This window comes from Siphateles boraxobius, unplaced genomic scaffold, assembly GCF_051911475.1.
Source record: "Siphateles boraxobius isolate OS27281-9 unplaced genomic scaffold, OSU_SipBor_1 31, whole genome shotgun sequence".
Classification (NCBI taxonomy): Eukaryota; Metazoa; Chordata; class Actinopteri; order Cypriniformes; family Leuciscidae; genus Siphateles; species Siphateles boraxobius.
In genome coordinates, this window is record NW_027508931.1 from 9643882 (window position 1) to 9662500 (window position 18619).

The window sequence follows — 18619 nt, forward strand, 5'->3', positions numbered from 1 at the left end:
AGAAAAGCAAGGTCACCTTACAAAACTGGATGAAGTTCATGTACCGGTAGGTAATAACACTGATCTATATAATGACATTATATTATTATATTATTATTATATAGAGTTAAGAATTTTTTCCAAGCTCGATTTTACAAATACAAACACATCAAGTACAAATAATCTACCGATTGGTGAGTCAAAAACTATTTTGGGCTTAGGCTAATATTGAATTGATGTGGTTGAATTAATGCAAGCCATTTGCCTTTCAATTGAGCAGTGTGTGATTTTACTTTTGCTGACTGACAAACATAATTGGCCTTTGCACAACAATTAAGGATTAAGAATGGTTGCATTCTGATGCTGGAGTGGACATGAACTACCGGTGTGTGTCTGTGCCGCGCTTGTGTGTGTTTGCGTGCGTGTATGTGTATGTGCGTGCGCGCGCGAGAAAGAGAGAGTAGGCTACACCACGATATTCATACGTTTTTTGTATGTATATCGAAAATATCGATGTATGTATACAATTATACTGTTAATGTTATTTGATATGCCTTGCTTGTGCGTAACGTTTACTGTTATTACGTATTGTTATCCTAAACAATAAATCAGATAATCTGGCTTTCATAACTCAGTGCCTACCCTCTTTAAGACATCACCGCACGTCACTGGTAATAATAGGCTGTAAAAATAATTCACAGATTTAATATATTGATCTTCGATCATGTCTCTACTCTACACCAGACATCCAGTCGCATCCAGTGTAGCAGCATCACTGATTATATGGGTTAAATTTGCTTTTGTCACGGATCTCTGATGTAGACGGTGTTAGTTTAAGCTGTGAATATGTAGGTGCTAGGTAAAGTACCGTAAAAAAAACAGTAATGAAATTAACTTCTTTTTTTTTTTCAGATACTGTCAAGGACTAAGATTAAGGCAGGTCGACATGATGCAGGATGGCATAGCTGGAAGTTCAGCAACCCTGAGTAAAATGAGTCAAAAGCTCAGATTGGTCTGTAAAGATGCTTTAAAGAGATATAAAAAGAAGACTGGACAGAGTATGGGTGGAAGAACAGAGTTCATTGTTATAGATGAAAGCAACTTCCGCCATAAAAGGAAGGTGGGATATATTGTATTATTATTAATAATTTTATGTTTATGAGTTCAAGGGAAATTTCACAGATGATGGCAACATTGAAAAAAAAGTAAAATATAGCTTTTAAACAAACTTCAATTTAAATGTGCGTAATAATTAAACAATTTAAAAATACATGTAGGCCTACTGTAAAATATTTCCATGTTAAATTACAGTAACCTACTGGCAGGTACATTTACCAGCATATAATTCTACAGTGTACTGTAATCACAGTTTATTACTGTTAAAAACATTAGACTACTGTGCTGTATAGAATACAGTACAAGATTTACATACAATTATACTGTTAATGTTATTTTACTGTTCCTATGGTAATCTCCATTAAGTGTTAAATACTGTAAAATTCCTTGAAGAACTGTAGAATATGTTCTATATTTTCCCTATATTTTCACTTTAGAATACTGTTCCAGGTTCTAGATAATTACCTCAGAGTTATGCAGTAATTACTAATGGGTTCCCTATATTTTCACTTTAGAATACTGTTCCAGGTTCTAGATAATTCCCTCAGAGTTATGCAGTAATTACTAATGGTTTCCCTATATTTTCACTTTCCTTCAGTCATTTTTAAGTAATTCCTTAAGAATTATGTAGTAATTCTTTTTTAAATATTCATGGGTTTCCTGTATTTTCACTTCCCCTCAGTCATTGCCTAATTTGAAATAGTTTACCCAATACAGACACACATACTGTATTGTATATAAATTCATAATCCTACCTGCGGTAAGTTGGCTAGTTATGGCAAGGCACTTAGAGTTGGGATGGGGTTCCATTCCTAAGTTTATTTCTTCTTAAAGACCTCACTCACAAAGCAATAGACCATACAGGAAAAAAAATGTTGCTTAAATGACTATTTTTGGGAGTGCAGTAATTCCACTAAATCCATATTGCATTTCTACAGTAGTAAAAATAATGATACATACATACATACATAATAATAATACTAGCATTGGTAGTAAAGAAAAAGACCAACCTGATTATTGTAATAGCTAATTGTGTGACTGTTCATTAGTAGTTACTTCATAGTTATTTTTGATGAACCTTAATTAGTAGATACTTAATAGTAGTTCTTCAGGAGGCATGACTGAATTCAGTAGTTATTGATTAGTTAATTGTTACTTAACCCAATAAAAAAAATGATATTACTTACCGATTAGTTAACACATCTTCCTTAGTAGTTAATAGTAGTGACTGAAGTGTTCATAAATAATTACCTATTAGTTCTGCAATAATTCCGTATTAATTATGCATTAAGTAAGATACAGTATTCTAAAGTGTTACCAAATTGTGGTTTTCTCTAAATTTAAACTGTACACAAGTCAACAAAATATGTAACATTGTTCTAGTGGTTTTTAGATATATTTTAATGCAAAAATCTTACATATTGTACCTTTAACCTGTGATAACTGCATGAATTTTGTATGAAAGCGTTTTATGCATTTTTGCCAGTGTGTTTCTAAAAGATGCACATTATCAGACAGTAGAGTTAAGCTGACATCTTAGTTTATGGCAAAGAGAGAGAGAGAGAGAGAGAGAGAGAGAGAGAGAGAGAGAGAGAGAGAGAGAGAGAGAGAGAGAGAGAGAGAGAGAGAGAGAAAGAGAGAGAGAGAGAGACAGAGAGAGAGAGAGAGAGAGAGAGATGCTGTGGCATGAAAGACCATATTAACACTCATTGAAGCGTGTCTGGTGGCTCTGTTTAAATGAGGCCCTTCGCACTCCACTTCCCCATTTTGAGAAACACTGGGATCACCTTCATTAAAAAGGGAACAACATTCTTTAAATAATCCTAATCCAACTTTGTAGGATTTTTGGACCCTGGTTTCAGTTGTTCTTTTATTAAAAGGCAGCCATACGGGGGGCCAGCAACACACAGAGAGGATGTTGCTCTGTTTGCAATGAAAAAGCAAACAGAGACATTTTTGATACACAAGTTTTTATTCAAGGCTTGACCATGAACTTTTAGCATGATTGAAAATCATATAACTAAGAGTTTGAATCCTAGAGACTGCATATAGCCACACACAAACAACACTCTATTCTCTGTTTACAAATCACGGCACATTACTGCCATTCACGACAACTTTGTAACTTTGTAAAAGCGAGGTTTTAGCTCTTACTAGCATGAAGAACAAATATAGACACAGGCTGTGCATAGAGATCAATTTAAGACTTTTTCTTTAGATATTCTGTTGACTGTAAGTAATGTTCCACCTACATGTCAACTAACTTTCAAAGTGTTAGTTGAGTATTAGTAGACTATGTTAGGGGTAGAGTTAGGGGTAGTAGAATGATGGGTTGGGGTTAGTAGTAAGGCTGGAACGACACGTCAAAATAATCAATTACGTAAATGAATCAATTTGCATGGATTGCGTTGATTTGTTGCACTTTTTATGGTGCAACAAATCAACGCAACAAGTAAGTAAAGTAAGGAAACAAGTAAGTAAATAATGTGTCTGGTCTAGACAGGTCAATTTAGCTCAAAAGGAATTATTAATTAATTTATAGGGATAAATGGCTCGCAAATGACTCGTCCAGCGTTCATTTGAACGGGCCGTAACTATCAGCTCTAAAACGGATATAAATATCCAAACTATAGTGAAACACTATTTATTAGCAAGGTAACTTAGATCAGCAGTTTAAGACATTAAATCTGTAAACACATAACACTAGACAATTATCTTTAAAATATAAACAAGTCTTTATTGATTATTCTAAAACATAAAACTAATATCTAACACAAACCCACGCACACACTCACATTCATACGAGTTGCAGAAAGAAAGAGAGTGAGGAAAGAAAAATGAGTTCAAGAGTGAGATAGTTAAATCCCAAGTTTCTATATGCACTTATGAGACATGACCTAAACGAACCATCAATCATTAATTTAACCCTTCTATCGTTTCTTAGGCGGGTTATTCAATTTTATCTCAATTCACCAGTTCAGCTAAGAGTCTGGAGGTATTCTTGCGTTTGTCTGTGCGTTTCTTTGGGATTCCTTTTGTTGGCGTAAAAGGGTGTTTCCCGGGTTCGTTGACTGGCGGGTCCTCGTCGGTGCCTGAATTGATGTTTGGGCTGCCAATCACATAGTGTGTTGGTGAATGGATGGAAAGTCTTTGAAGCAGGAAAGCGGGCTTTGCAGTCGAATCGTTTAAATGAAACTTTGCAGCAAAACTTAACTTAGAATCGAGACTCTCAACGGAAAAGAAAGATAAAGCTAAGAACAGAAAGAAAAATGAGACGAGAGTAGAGATGGCTTGAATGAAGCTGTTTAACCCATGGATGTTCTTGTGATCTTGTTTGGGTTCTTTTGTCTGCTGGTCTACATGGTTACTCGTCTGTCCGGTTACTCGTCATGGCTTCTCCATGACTTCTGTAAATTTGCTCTAGCGAACAAATTCACAAACTAAACCTCAACCCAACTTAACAAAGTCTTCTACTACAACTCTCTTTCTGGGTACTAAGATTTCAAACTCAGCTGTTGTCCAGCCTCTTAGATGAGTTCTGACCAATTAGGCACTGTCTTTATTTGGGAGGTGGCGTTCTCTTCACCTCTCATCGTAAATATTGCGTTATCTGTGATCTCTTTACTCTCCGGCTCTAGCAGAGTACAAAAGTGTACAGTTTAGACATGATTCCTATTATAAGAACACAAAACATTTTACACAGATTTCAAGCAAGCCATCTTCTGAATTAAGAACATATGATCGTACTGATAGGAAACAAGAAACACTTTCATTCAAACATCTTATAGTTATAACAATTTCATGACTTGTATGTGATCAAAGCATAATAGACACATACAGAGGTGGTAGATACAATATAGGACTATTTAGATGAAAAATGTTTGATTAGAAGTACGTCAATAATTGTTTTGGGATGATTTTATGTATTTTTATATGTAAAATCTCAGTCTCTGTGGTTTTAAGAGATTCCCACCCTGGGGTCATCAAAAGGTCCTTAAAAAGGAGGTGGTCTGTTTCAAATCCTTTGACCAGTTCTTCCTCTATTTAGGCTTGTCTCTTTGAAGCTTGCAGGGCCATAAAGTCGTTTTGTAAAATAGCTGGAGCCGGGATCTTTACGGTTCTGGAATGTTAAGGTTTTGTGTGGAATTACGGAACAAATCACCTGGAAGATTCATATGTTTGGTTCGCCCTCAATTCCTACAATGGTCATCCCCAATGATGGCAGCTCCAACTCTTGGCATGCTGAAAACAGCCTTTACTCAAAAATATCGTAAAATATGGACAAAAATATCTAAAGTGTGGACATTTTTTAAACTGAGACCAAAAAGATCTGTAAAACTGAAATAGCACAGGTCTACTACAGCAGCACAAATTCTGTGCAAGAGCATATGAAAAGAAAAGACACGGGGCTTGCTTTCCTATCTCAAAACAATCGTTAGAATGATAGAACGTTCCTATCTTTTGCCGTAAACAATGTTTTTTTTGCGACACCACAGTATAAACGATAGAGCACAATATGAAACCATAGACTTTTTATATCGTCCATCTGATCGTCATATCGCACAGCCCTACCACAGAGTAAAAAAGTTTGATGTGACACATGAAACAAGCTTAAAATATAGACTGTTCTTTAAGGTCATTGAGATACTTTGAGAGCTGGTGAGTTTTACAGCCTCAATCTGGTGTCCATGCCTCCGTTACCAAAACTAATTATTGTACAGCCCTGCAGTCATTGCCATAAAAAGTCCCTAAATTAGCAGACACATGACATCTCACCTTCACACACCCCTGGCTACAGACAGCTAAACAAAGCAAGCAGGTGCATGTTTGATGCTTAGAGATCTTGTCCACTCAGTTAAAGATGTTAAGATGTTCCTTTGTGAACATTAGACACATTAGGTTAGTCAACACTGAAATAGTGTAAGTTTTCAGAATAGCCTACTTCATAGATCTTGTGAAGTCAAGGTGACTCTTGATCTTGTCATATCTTAGTCAGTGGTGGCATGTAACTTGTATCTCTTAAAATAAACAGCACACAGTTAAATATTTCGTCAACATGTTCAAAAGCCTTTAGGTTCAGCTTCTAGGTTATGGTGGATCTGATGCTCTGAAAGGCCTCAGTGACTGTGTATGTGTGTGCATACACTGAACAGTAATCAATCAGTGGAGCATAGCTGGCATTGTGCAGTTGATAAATGAGCCATTGATAATCGTATTAATACATGGACTGCGCTGAACATTAAGGCCATGCATGTCTACAGAGAGGGAACAGATGGACTCACCCAATGTGGGGGAAGTGTTAAACTCTCTCTTTCACTCTCTCTCTCTCTCTCTCTCTCTCTCTCTCTCTCTCTCTCTCTCTCTCTCTCTCTCTCTCTCTCTCTCGCACTTTCACACTGACTCTAATTCTGCACATGAAAACGTCTGTAGGGAGACGTGTGAGAGGAAGGGCTTCTCCTTCCCTTTCTTTCCATTTTGATTTCCATTTTATTTCCTTTATTTTACTAATTCTTCCTTTCTTTTAGTTTCTTGCTTCCTACAGTACCTTTTTCATCCACCATTCCCTAATTTCTAAATTTAAAATAACTTTACAATACAGGCTTAACTTTGCTTTCCTTCATTTATAATTTTTTTAATCCTTGCTTAATTTATTTTATCCTTTCCTCCATTCTTTTCCTCCTTCCTTCTCTGTTATTTCTTCCTTTCTTTTACATAACTTTGCTTTCTCATTTTTTCACAGACTTCCTTCCCTCCTTTTTTCACATACTTCCTTGCCCCCCTCCCTTTTTGCTTCCTACCTTTTTTCTTCCTTTCTTTTATATAACTTTGCTTTCCTTCCTCCGTTTTTTTAATTCCTTGCTTCATTTGTTCCTTTCTTTCTTTCTTTTCTTTTCCTCCAAGCTTTCTTTTACATAACTTTGCTGTCCTTTCTCATCTTTTTGTTTCCTTCGTTAATTTCTATCATCCTTCCTTCCTTTTCCTCCTCCCTTTTTGCTTCCTACATTTCCTTCTCTGTCATTTCTTCCTTTCTTTTACATAACTTTGCTTTCTCCTCCTTTTTCATTTTCCTTCATTTATTTCACTCATCCTTTATTCATTCCTTTTCCTCCTACTTTTTGCTTATTTCTGTCATTCATTCCTTTTTTCATTACTTTGAACATTAATTCCCTTTCCATTTCCTTAATTTTCGTCAGTCATTAATTACTTTCTTTTACATAACTTAGCTTTCCTTCCTCCTCTTTTCATATTTTTCCTTCATTTATTCTTTCCTTTCCAATCTCTTTTCCTTTCCAACTTTTTCCTTTATTTCCCTTCTCCCACTTTTTTCATCTCCTTGTCCACATTTTTCCTTCCTTCCTTACCTTTTTTTGTGGTTTTCTTCCTTTCCTTTCCCTTCTTTTTATTTCATCTGTCCACTCTTTTCTTTCCCATTCTGCTCCTTTTCTTACCAAATTTCCACCTTTCCTTTCCAACTTCATTTTTCTACTCTTTCCTCTATTTCCCTCCTCCCAATTTCTTCTTCTCATTGTCCTTCTCTTTCCACCCTTCATTCCCTGTCCTTTTTATGTAGTTTTCTTTGCTATCCTCCTTTTTATTTCATCTGTCCATTTCTTTTCCTAAAATTTTCTCTATTCCCCTCCTCCCTCTGTTTCTAATTCCACAAATCACTTCCTTTTCCTAATTCCACATTACTTCCTTTTCCCTCCTTTCATTTACCAACAACTCAGCTGGACAATATGGATAGGCACCCAGCACAAACGATCTGGTTTTACGGTGTGTGGGTGTTTGTGTGTATAATTGTGAGCGTGTGTGTGTGTGTGTGTGTGTGTGTGTGTGTGTGTGTGTGTGTGTGTGTGTGTGTGTGTGTGTGTGTGTGTGTGTGTGTGTGTGTGTGTGTGTGTGTGTGTGTGTGTGTGCGAGAAAGAGAGAGAGGAGTTTGACCAAACAAAGCAGTTCTGTCCAGCATAAATGCATGCAAACGTACAAAGCCTCTTTTCTTCAGAGGCCCAGTGTGGAGAGGAGGCTGTTGCTTTAGAGGCATCCATCAAAACTGCAGTACCAGCAGCAGGGCTCTGAGAAACTACACTGGGAAACTGCTTTGATTGACAGGCTGATCATAACACTCCCTTCTATTCAGATGAGGCGATTGGAGGTCAAGGGCAATCCTGAGAACTGATTGTTGCGCTTTGCTGAGATGTTTAGATACTTCCCACATCGACCCCAATCTCTCTCTCTCTCTCTCTCTCTCTCTCTCTCTCTCTCTCTCTCTCTCTCTGTGCGCATGTGCGGAGTGAGTGTGGAAGGAGCCGTTTGTTGGGAGTGAAAGTATCTCTTTGTTTGAGTGAGATTTCTTTACTTTCTATTTATTTATTTATTTATTTTTCTTATAACTTATTTATATTTAATAGGTTTAGTTTTTCCCCTGACTTCGGTCAGAGAGTGAGGTAAATGGGGTCGGAAATGGCAGCTGTGAGTGCGGCGATCGGTGGGGCTAATATAAAATCTGCCTCTCGTATGAACGAAGCAATTGTGTTTTTTCTTAGTGAAAGCCAAATGGTGGATGATTTAGTTGAAACCGGGTTGATAATTAAAGACATTTTTGTGCCTGTTTTGCCTTTGTCAAGCCCAGCCAAGAAAGTCATTTTATCTAACATACCTCCGTTTGTTAAAAATGAAAAACTAGAGCACATTCTCCAGAGGTATGGTAAAATAGTAAGTCCTATTAAAATGATTCCTCTTGGATGTAAAAATCCCGAGATTAGACACGTGATGTCTTTTTGGCGTCAGGCTTTAATGATTCTGAACTCTCAGAGTGATCCATTAAATCTGTCGGTTAAGTTGAGTATTGAGGGAAAGGATTACACTGTGTTTATAAGTTCAGAGTCAATGAAATGCTTTGTGTGTGGTGAGTTTGGACATGTCAGACAAACTTGCCCGAGGCGAGATAGGCCAGCTCCGGCTGCAGGTGCGGAGAACAGCGAGAGGGCGGCCGTTGCGGATGTTGCTGCGACGGCTGTGGCGTCAGAACCGTAGCCGGACGGAGCGCTCTCTGCGGCCGGTGATGTGCCCGAGGTGAGACCGGTGCTGGAGGCCTCTGGAGACGGCCTGGCGGGGGCTGTTGAGGAGGTGGCCGGGCTGAGTCATGCTCCCGCTGTAACGCAGCCGGAGACGAGCCCGGGACAGGTGTGTTTGCAGCCTGAAATTGAGTTGTGTTGCGATGGAGGACAGGCGCAGCCTGATAAAATTGAGAGTGATACTACAACTGAAGAAGCGTTTAAACAAAGTAAAGATGACATTTTATCTCAAAACCCTGTGGATTTAATGGATGACTCTGACAATGAGCACGATGAAACGGAGTTAATGAGAGATTACGCAGCGGACTCGGAGCTCATCTCTGGAGGTAAGACCAAACTTTACTCGCTTCAGCAGATCAATCACTTTTTGGATACTACTAAAGGACTTCGTAAACCGAGAATTGATTCATATTTTCCGGATGTAAAATTGTTTTTATTGTCCGGCACCATGGCTATGAGAAAAGCTTCCTTTGAAGAGCTTGATAAACCAAAACGGTACCGTCTCAAGAAACTTTTGAGTAACGTTAGAAGTTCTTTGAATTTGCAAAGTAAAAAATGAGTATAGTTTGGTTGTCAAATAACCCTTGTGGAGTTACTTTATTGTTTGGTTATTTTTTGCTTTTTTTCATGGCACCTTTGAGATTTAGTTCATTGAATATTAATGGGTGTCGTGAGGTTTCGAAAAGGACTAATCTTTTTGATTATATTATTATGAAAAAAAGTAGTGTTGTTTTTTTACAGGAAACTCACACAGATGTAAATAATCAATTTCAGTGGCAGAGTGAATGGGATGGACAGGTTGTTATGAGTCATGGTTCTAGTATCAGTGCAGGAGTGGCTATTCTTCTTGGAGTTGAGTTTAAGGAACAGAATGTGAGCGTTTTTGATGTTCTACCAGGTAGATTGCAAAGAGTAGATGTTGCTTTACATGGGCTCAATTTTTCATTCTTCAATGTATATGCCCCTAATATTGGGACTGAACGTACACTTTTTTTTGGGAAACTTCATACAGCATTAAGCAGTGTCCCACAGGGTAGGTTTATTGTTTTGGCTAGAGATTTTAACTGCACTTTAGATCATACAGTGGACAGGAATCATGAAGAACCTCATAGGTCGTCAGCAGATGTTTTTAGAAAATTGATAGTTCCCTTTCGTCCTGGGAACTCCGACGTGTCGTCGGGGGAGTTCCCTGACGAATTGGGATCACGCTAGGGAGACCAATTGCCTTCGAGTGAATTAAAACGAGCCAATGAAAATTGGCATGCAAGATTTGCATTCCGCGACCCGCCTACCAGTGCGGGTATAAAAGTCGGAAGTAAACATTGCGCAATGCTTTTAGCTTCGGAGCCGACCGATTGTGTCCTCTCTGAGTGAGTGAGCTTTAAGATTGTATTTTTCTTACGGCTACGAGTCTGCTGTTTCGGGAGGGGATCTCTCTGTGTTGGTGAGATGGCGTTTCAGCGACCGCGCGGTTTCCTGTCTGCCGGCTGCGTCTATATGCTGTTGATTCAAAAGCTGTTTTCACAGCTGGTAAACGGTTGAGTGCGCACAGCGGGCTTGCAGTTTCCCCGCTGTGTTGCCGCGTTGGGTCCCTGTGTGCTTCAGCACGATAGAGAGAGTACTTTCTTCCTGAAAGAGCAACACGAGTGAAGATCGCGTCCTTTTCAGGATGACGTTTCACTCGTGTGTTTCTGGATGCGATCGTTTCCTGTCCTTATTTGACGGCCACGTTCATCGTTTCACATGCCTAATCAGTGTGTGAGACTACGTTCGTGGGTGGTTCATGTTCTCTCAGGAGTGCATGACCACGTCGGCACGTTGTTCGTCTCCCCTTTCTCGTAAAGGCTTGAGCCGCTCAGCGTGCCGTGTGCCGTCGAGCGCCGGCTGACAGCGCGGGTTGTCACGGCAACCCAGCGCGCGTCATTCGGCGCTCAAGATGCGCGGTCAAGATCAAGACTCGCGTGCCTCTATGAGGTGAGTCCCTTTGCTTATTTCCCGATCTAGTTTCTCTTCTGGTGCACCTCTTCTGGCTACTTTGGTGAATAACATTGGTGATCTGAGGGTTTCAGTGAGCACGAACCACTCACTCCTCTAGCGCATCGCAAACATGTTGAGACTGTGTTCGTGGGTGGTTTATGCTTTCTTATGAGAGCATGACCACGTCGGCACGTTGTTCGCCCTGCCTGAAGGCTTGAGCGCCCAGCGTGCCGTGTGTCATCGAAGCGATGGCCACGTTCACTATCTTGCATGCCTGGTTGACGGCCACGATCACGGTTTCACATGCCTAATCAGTGTGTTGAGACTGCGTTCGTGGGTGGTTCATGTTCTCTCAGGAGTGCATGACCACGTCGGCACGTTGTTCGTCTCCCCTTTCCCGTAAAGGTTGAGCCGCTCAGCGTGCCGTGTGCCGTTGAGGCTTTCGGATGAGAATCTGGTCCTTCTCATGAGGGACCAAGCATTTCATTCGGGGCCCCAGGGAGGACAGATGTCGATCGCTACATCGGAGAGAGGACTGTTATACTCTGAAATGATGCTGAGTTCCTACTATAATGGTGTGTTCTCATGCTGAAGATTCAGACTTAACAGCCACACTTTCCTGGGCTGTTCTAAAGTGCCTGGATGTGTGTGAAGAATTTTGGCAGCATGCAAGCATTTTTGGTGCCAATATGGCAAGCCAAACATGCCTAAATCTGCAGAAGTTTTTCCTCTCTCACTACCACTGCACGTGCGTAGTTCTAACTCGGGGTTGAGCTGTGCTTAGTGACTGACCGTGATTAGTCACAGCACTGGCCCTCGGTTAGACGATGTCCACACTGGTGGTCCAGAAGCGCCTCAAAACCAGCCCGCTCAGAGTTTGTTTCCCCCAGCGCAGGGAAGCAACCCTGAGATGAGCGACCCAGAGTGTGTGACAATCTGCTCTCTGGGAGTGCGTGTCATCACCACTCCTTCCCCCGGGGGAGGGCCGGGTGGAGAATTTTTCTTTTCTGTTCCGCCGCTGTATCAGTGGTACCCAAAGTTTGAGCAGTCCACTTCCTCTGAGTCGTTCACGGGCCCCAGCGCTCAGATGGCAGTGAGGGCTACGGCCTTGTCACTCTCGTCTCTCGCTGGGTGAGGGGAAACCAGGACTCGATGCCCCCGGGCCTCGTCCCTCGTTCCCCTCACGGTCGAGACTGGCAGTATAATAAGACCAGTTTCCTCCGTCCGAGAGGGTCAGAATGGCAGTGCGTGCCGCCCCCGAGCTGCACCACTCCCGTTCCCCTCTCCCCAGCTTGCAGATAGCAGTGACGCAGCCTCGGCTGCGTCGCTCCGGTCTGCAGCTGGGCCCGGAGGCGCAGAGACCAGCATACGAGGAGTCAGGGCCTCGTTCCTCGTCTCTCCCCCTCCCCTCGCCACCGGGCAGTCCGTAGCAGAACGCCCACGAGCCTTCTCTGCCGTCTGCCCCTCGGTGGAAGCAGGTTGGTGTCAGGCGCACCCAGACCCCCGCTCTCGGTCGCTACAACGCCACCAGAGCCGGGTCCCTGTCTTCCACCTCGCTGCCCCGCCGCGGGTACGCCGGTGGTTCGGGTGGGTTCATTGCGACGCTATCTGGAAGCCTGGCTAGAGCGCTTCCGGATCTGTCCCGATGGCTCATCCGCACCGTCCGGTTCGGCTATGCAATTTAGTTTGCACGCCGGCCTCCCAGGTTCAGGGGCGTCCACTTCACCCGTGTGCGGTCGGTGGACGCCCCTGTCTTGAGGAAAGAGATCGATGTCCTGCTGGCGAAGGACGCGATCGAGCCGGTCCCTCCTGCCGAGATGAGGTCTGGGTTTTACAGCCCTTACTTCATTGTACCCAAGAAAGGCGGTGGGTTACGGCCAATCCTGGACCTGCGTATTTTGAATCGGCCCTGCACAAACTCCCGTTCAAAATGCTTACGCAGAAGCGCATTTTCGAATGCATCCGTCCCCAGGATTGGTTTGCAGCGATCGACCTGAAGAATGCGTACTTTCACGTCTCGATTCTCCCTCGACACAGACCTTTTCTCCGGTTTGCTTTCGACGGTCGAGCGTATCAGTACAAGGTCCTTCCCTTCGGGCTGGCCCTGTCACCCTGCGTCTTCACGAAAGTCGCGGAGGCGGCCATTGTTCCCATGAGTGAACAAGGCGTTCGCATCCTCAACTACCTCGACGACTGGCTCATTTTAGCTCACTCGCGAGATGTATTGTGCGATCACAGGGACATGGTGCTTCGGCACCTCAGCCGGTTGGGGCTTCAGGTCAACTGGGACAAGAGCAAACTTTGCCCTGTGCAGAGGATCTCTTGTCTCGGTATGGAGCTGGACTCGGTCGCCCGGACTGCGCACCTCACAGAGGAACGCGTCCAGTCAGTGCTCACCTGCCTCAGGTCTTTTCGAGGCAGGACAGCGGTTCCACTGAAACAATTTCAGAGGGTCCTGGGGCATATGGCAGCCGCAGTAACGCCGCTCGGCCTGTTACATATGAGACCGCTTCAGCGCTGGCTTCATGATCGAGTCCCGAGGTGGGCGTGGCACAGCGGCACGTTCCGGGTCAAAGTGACCCCGCACTGCCGCCAAACCTTCTCCCCGTGGTTGGATCCTGTGTTTCTACGGGCCGAAGTGCCCTTAGTCCAGGTTTCCAGGCATGCTGTAGTTTTCACAGATACCTCTGCAACCGGGTGGGGGGCCATGTACAACGGGCATGCAGTTTCAGGTCTGTGGACGGGGCCTCAACTGCATTGGCATATCAACTGCCTAGAGTTGCAAGCAGTACGCTTAGCCTTGCGTCGCCTCAGAGGGGTTCTCAGACACAAGCACGTACTGGTCCGTACGGACAGCACTGCGACCGTTGCGTACATCAACCATCAAGGTGGTCTACGCTCCCGTCGTTTGTCGCGACTTGCCTCCCACCTCCTCCTATGGAGTCAGAAGCATCTGAGGTCGCTTCGTGCCATTCACATTCCAGGGGAGCTCAACCGTGTGGCAGACGAGCTCTCATGGCTGCCTCCCCTGCCAGGAGAGTGGCGACTCCATCCCCAGTCGGTCCAGCTGATTTGGAGTGTCTTCGGAGTCGCACAGGTAGACCTGTTTGCCTCTCCAGACACGACCCATTGCCAGTGGTTTTACTCCCTGTCCGAGGGGACCCTCGGCACGGACGCCCTGGCTCACAGCTGGCCCCGGGACCTGCGCAAGTATGCGTTTCCGCCAGTGAGCCTTCTTGCACAGACTCTGTGCAAAGTCTGGGAGGACGAGGAGCAGGTCCTTCTTGTGGCGCCATATTGGCCCACCAGGACTTGGTTCACCGAACTCATGCTCCTCGCGACAGCCCCTCCCTGGCCGATTCCTTTGAGGAAGGACCTTCTTCCTCAGAGACGGGGCACTCTATGGCACCCGCGTCCAGACCTCTGGAAACTCCATGTCTGGTCCCTGGACGGGACGCGGAGGTTGTAGGTGGTCTACCACAGGCAGTGGTAGACACCATCACTTCCGCTAGAGCCCCTTCTACGTGGCGCCTCTATTCGTTGAAGTGGAACCTGTTCGTCGATTGGTGTTCCTCCCGTCAGGAGGACCCCCGGACTTGCCCGATCGGTGTCGTGCTTTCCTTCCTGCAGGATGGGTTGGAGCGGAGGCTGTCCCCCTCCACCCTCAAAGTGTATGTCGCCGCAGTAGCTGCGCATCAACGATGCAGTGGAAGGTAAGTCCCTAGGGAAGCACGACCTGGTAATCAGATTCCTTAAGGGTGCCAGGAGGTTAAATCCACCTCGTGTTTCGCACTCTGTACCCTCTTGGGACCTTGCTCTGGTACTTAGAGCTCTTCAAAGTCCTCCCTTTGAGCCTTTGCTGACGGTGAGATAATATCCTGTCCATTAAGACAGCGCTCCTGTTGGCATTGGCCTCTTTCAAGAGGGTCGGGGATCTGCAGGCTTTTTCGGTCGACGAATCGTGCCTAGAGTTTGGGCCGGGCCTTTCTCACGTTGTGTGAGACCCCGGCTCGGATATGTGCCCAAGGTTCCTACCCCTCCCTTCATGGACCAGGTAGTGAACCTGCAAGCGCTGCCCCAGGAGGAGGCAGACCCAGCCCTGGCTTTTCTCTGTCCCGTCCGTGCCCTGCGGGTTTATATTGACAGAATGCAAAGCTTCAGAACCTCAGATCAGCTCTTTGTCTGTTACGGAGGCCAGCAGAAGGGGAAGGCCGTCTCCAAGCAGAGGTTAGCCCACTGGTTAGTGGATGCTATCATCCGAGCATATGAGTCTCTGGGTGAGCCTTGTCCTCCCAGGTTGCGCGCTCACTCCACTAGAGGTTTTGCCGCTTCCTGGGCTTTGGCTCAAGGCGCCTCGCTGACAGACATCTGTAGAGCTGCGGGCTGGGCGACACCTAACACGTTCGCTAGGTTCTATAGCCTTCGTGTGGAACCTGTTTCCTCCCGAGTTCTGGCTACGGCCAGTGGGTCGAGGGAATAGGTTGTGTCGGCTTGCTGCGCCACTCCGCCTCAAACAGCGGATACGTGCGTTCTTTGCTCCGTATGGCGCCCTACGTTGGTGAGCCTCGTGAGTTCCTCCTTCACCCCTCCGGTGCTGGGCGTGGCGGACAGCCCGGCACCAGGTCTGCTACCTCTAGTAAGGAGCTGGTAGTAGACTGGGTGCTCCAGTGGTTTCTATTTGTGACCCATGAGGCCACGTGCAGTTCAGCCGTGTCTTCCCCTTGACGGACTCGTTCGTCGTCCCTGTTGAGTACGCTCCCACTTCCCTTGGATTGGGACTACCTCAGGGACTGCCATATGTTTCACTATTCCTTCGGGCTAGTACATATGTGTATTCCTGGCCTTCCTCAGTCAGGCTGGGGCTTCCGCAGCGTTCCCTCCTCTCTTGAGGGAACGCTTTCCCAGTGTTATCCAATATCCACTGTGCGGGTCTCGCGGAACAGCAGTGTGTTTCCCGTGCTAGCTCCCGCAACTTATTTCAAGAAACTGCTGCAGGGTAGCTTTGCCGGGCGCTGGAAGGGGCCAGCACCATGGCGTTTTATTAGGGATCCCAATTCGTCAGGGAACTCCCCCGACGACACGTCGGAGTTCCCAGGACGAAAGGGAACGTCTCGGTTACGTATGTAACCCTCGTTCCCTGAGTACAGGGAACGGAGACGTGTCGTCCCTTCGCCATGTTGCTGTACCTTCGCGGAGGACTGGACACCGTTCGGCTCCTCAGCGAAAAGCATTGCGCAATGTTTACTTCCGCCTTTTATACCCGCGCTGGTAGGCGGGTCGCGGAATGCAAATCTTGCATGCCAATTTTCATTGGCTCGTTTTAATTCACTCGAAGGCAATTGGTCTCCCTAGCGTGATCCCAATTCGTCAGGGAACTCCCCCGACGACACGTCTCCGTTCCCTGTACTCAGGGAACGAGGGTTACATACGTAACCGAGACGTTTTTCATGATCTTGTGGATGTCTGGAGAGAAGCTTTTCCTGATGTAAAACAATATACGTGGATAAAAGTAAGTTCGAATAGGGTTTCTGCAGCAAGACTTGACAGAATTTATGTACAAAGAAGTGTTTGTGAAAAGTTTTTTGATAGTTGTATTATTCCTACCCCTTTCTCAGACCACCATTATATGTCTGTCAATGTCACATCTGCACAGAGCACATTTAAATGTCCCTACTGGCGTTTTAACAATAAGCTTTTGCAGGATCACAACTTTGTGCACTCTTTGACACTTTTCTGGGAGATGTGGAGAGAGAGTAAATCTCAGTACAAGTCCCTGAGTCAGTGGTGGGACATTGGTAAAGTTCAAGTCAAGATGTTTTGTCAGAAGTATACTGCCCACAACAAGAATACTCTTGAAAACAAAATGAGACAGCTTGAACAAGATATTTTGCAGCTGAACATTGAGCAATATGATGGAAGTACTGTTGAAGCGTTGGAAACAAGGAAAATTCTTCTCCACAATCTCCTGGAAGAGAAAGCCAAAGAGACTCTGATTCGTGCAAGGTTTACATCTTTTAATTGCATGGATGCGCCAACATCTTTTTTTTTCAATTTGGAGAAGAAAGTTGTTGATAGAAAAATTTTAAGTCGTCTGAAACTTCCAGAAGGAGGTGAAACAACTGATGAGCATGAAATAATTACTCAAGTACTGCTTTTTTATGAAAATCTTTATAGAGCAGAACCATGTGATGGAGAGATAACATAAACACTTCTCCAGGATCTACCGCATCTGATGGAGAGTGATAAGGCCAAGCTTGATCAGCCTTTGCACATAAACGAACTGACTGCTGCTATTAATGATATATCTTCAGGCAAGGCTCCGGGTTTGGATGGCTTAACGGCAGAATTTTATAAACAGTTTTGGTCAGTGATTGGAGAAGACTTGTTCTCAGTTTTTTTAGAGTGCTTTGAAAGAGGCACCTTACCGCTGAGTCTACGAAGAGCGCTTATCACTTTGCTACCCAAGAAGGGGGATTTGGCGGATATAAGAAACTGGCGACCAGTGTCTTTGCTTGGAGTTGATTATAAGATACTGTCCATAGCGTTAACTAATAGATTAAAACTTTATATATCAACAATAATTCACGTAGACCAGTCATACTGTATTCCAAAACGTACGATATTTGATAATTTGTTTCTGCTTCGTGATTTGATTTCATTTGCCAGAGATAATAATGTTAATGTGGGTTTTTTATCTTTGGATCAGGAAAAAGCGTTTGATCGTGTGGATCATGAGTTCCTTTTTAAATGTTTTGAAGCATTCGGTTTTGGTTCTTCTTTTCGTTCTTATGTTAAATTATTGTATACTGATATCAATAGTTTCTTAAAAATAGGCGGTTCACTCACAAGACCTTTTTCAGTTGGCAGAGGCATACGGCAAGGATGTAGTATGTCAGGTATTTTATATGCCATGGCCATTGAACCATTGCTAACGGCTCTGAGGCGTCAACTTTGTGGTATTTCAACGGCGGGCCATTTTACATCAGAGATGGTAACTGTTAAACTCAGCGCTTATGCTGACGACGTCACTGTAATAATAAGATCAAATGAAGATGTGTGCAATCTGGAAGCGGCTCTTGAGACTTATCAAAAAGCCTCCTCAGCTCGAGTCAACTGGGAAAAAAGTGCATCTTTGTTATTAGGCCGATGGGAGGAAGAATGTAGGCCTATTCCAAAACTTCCTCAGCGCTGCCCCTGGAGTTCAGAGGGGTTTAAAGTGCTGGGGGTTTTCCTTGGAACAGAGCAATACATGCAGAAAAATTGGGAAGGCTTTTATGAAAAGGTGGCTGGTCGATTACAGAAATGGAGGTGGATTCTCCCCCAATTGTCGTATAGAGGGAGGGTTCTTGTTGTAAACAATTTAGCAGCATCTATGCTGTGGCATCGTTTGACTGTTATTGACCCCCCAAAAGAGCTATTACAAAAACTACAGAAGGACTTTGTTGATTTTTTTTGGGGTGGTTTTCACTGGC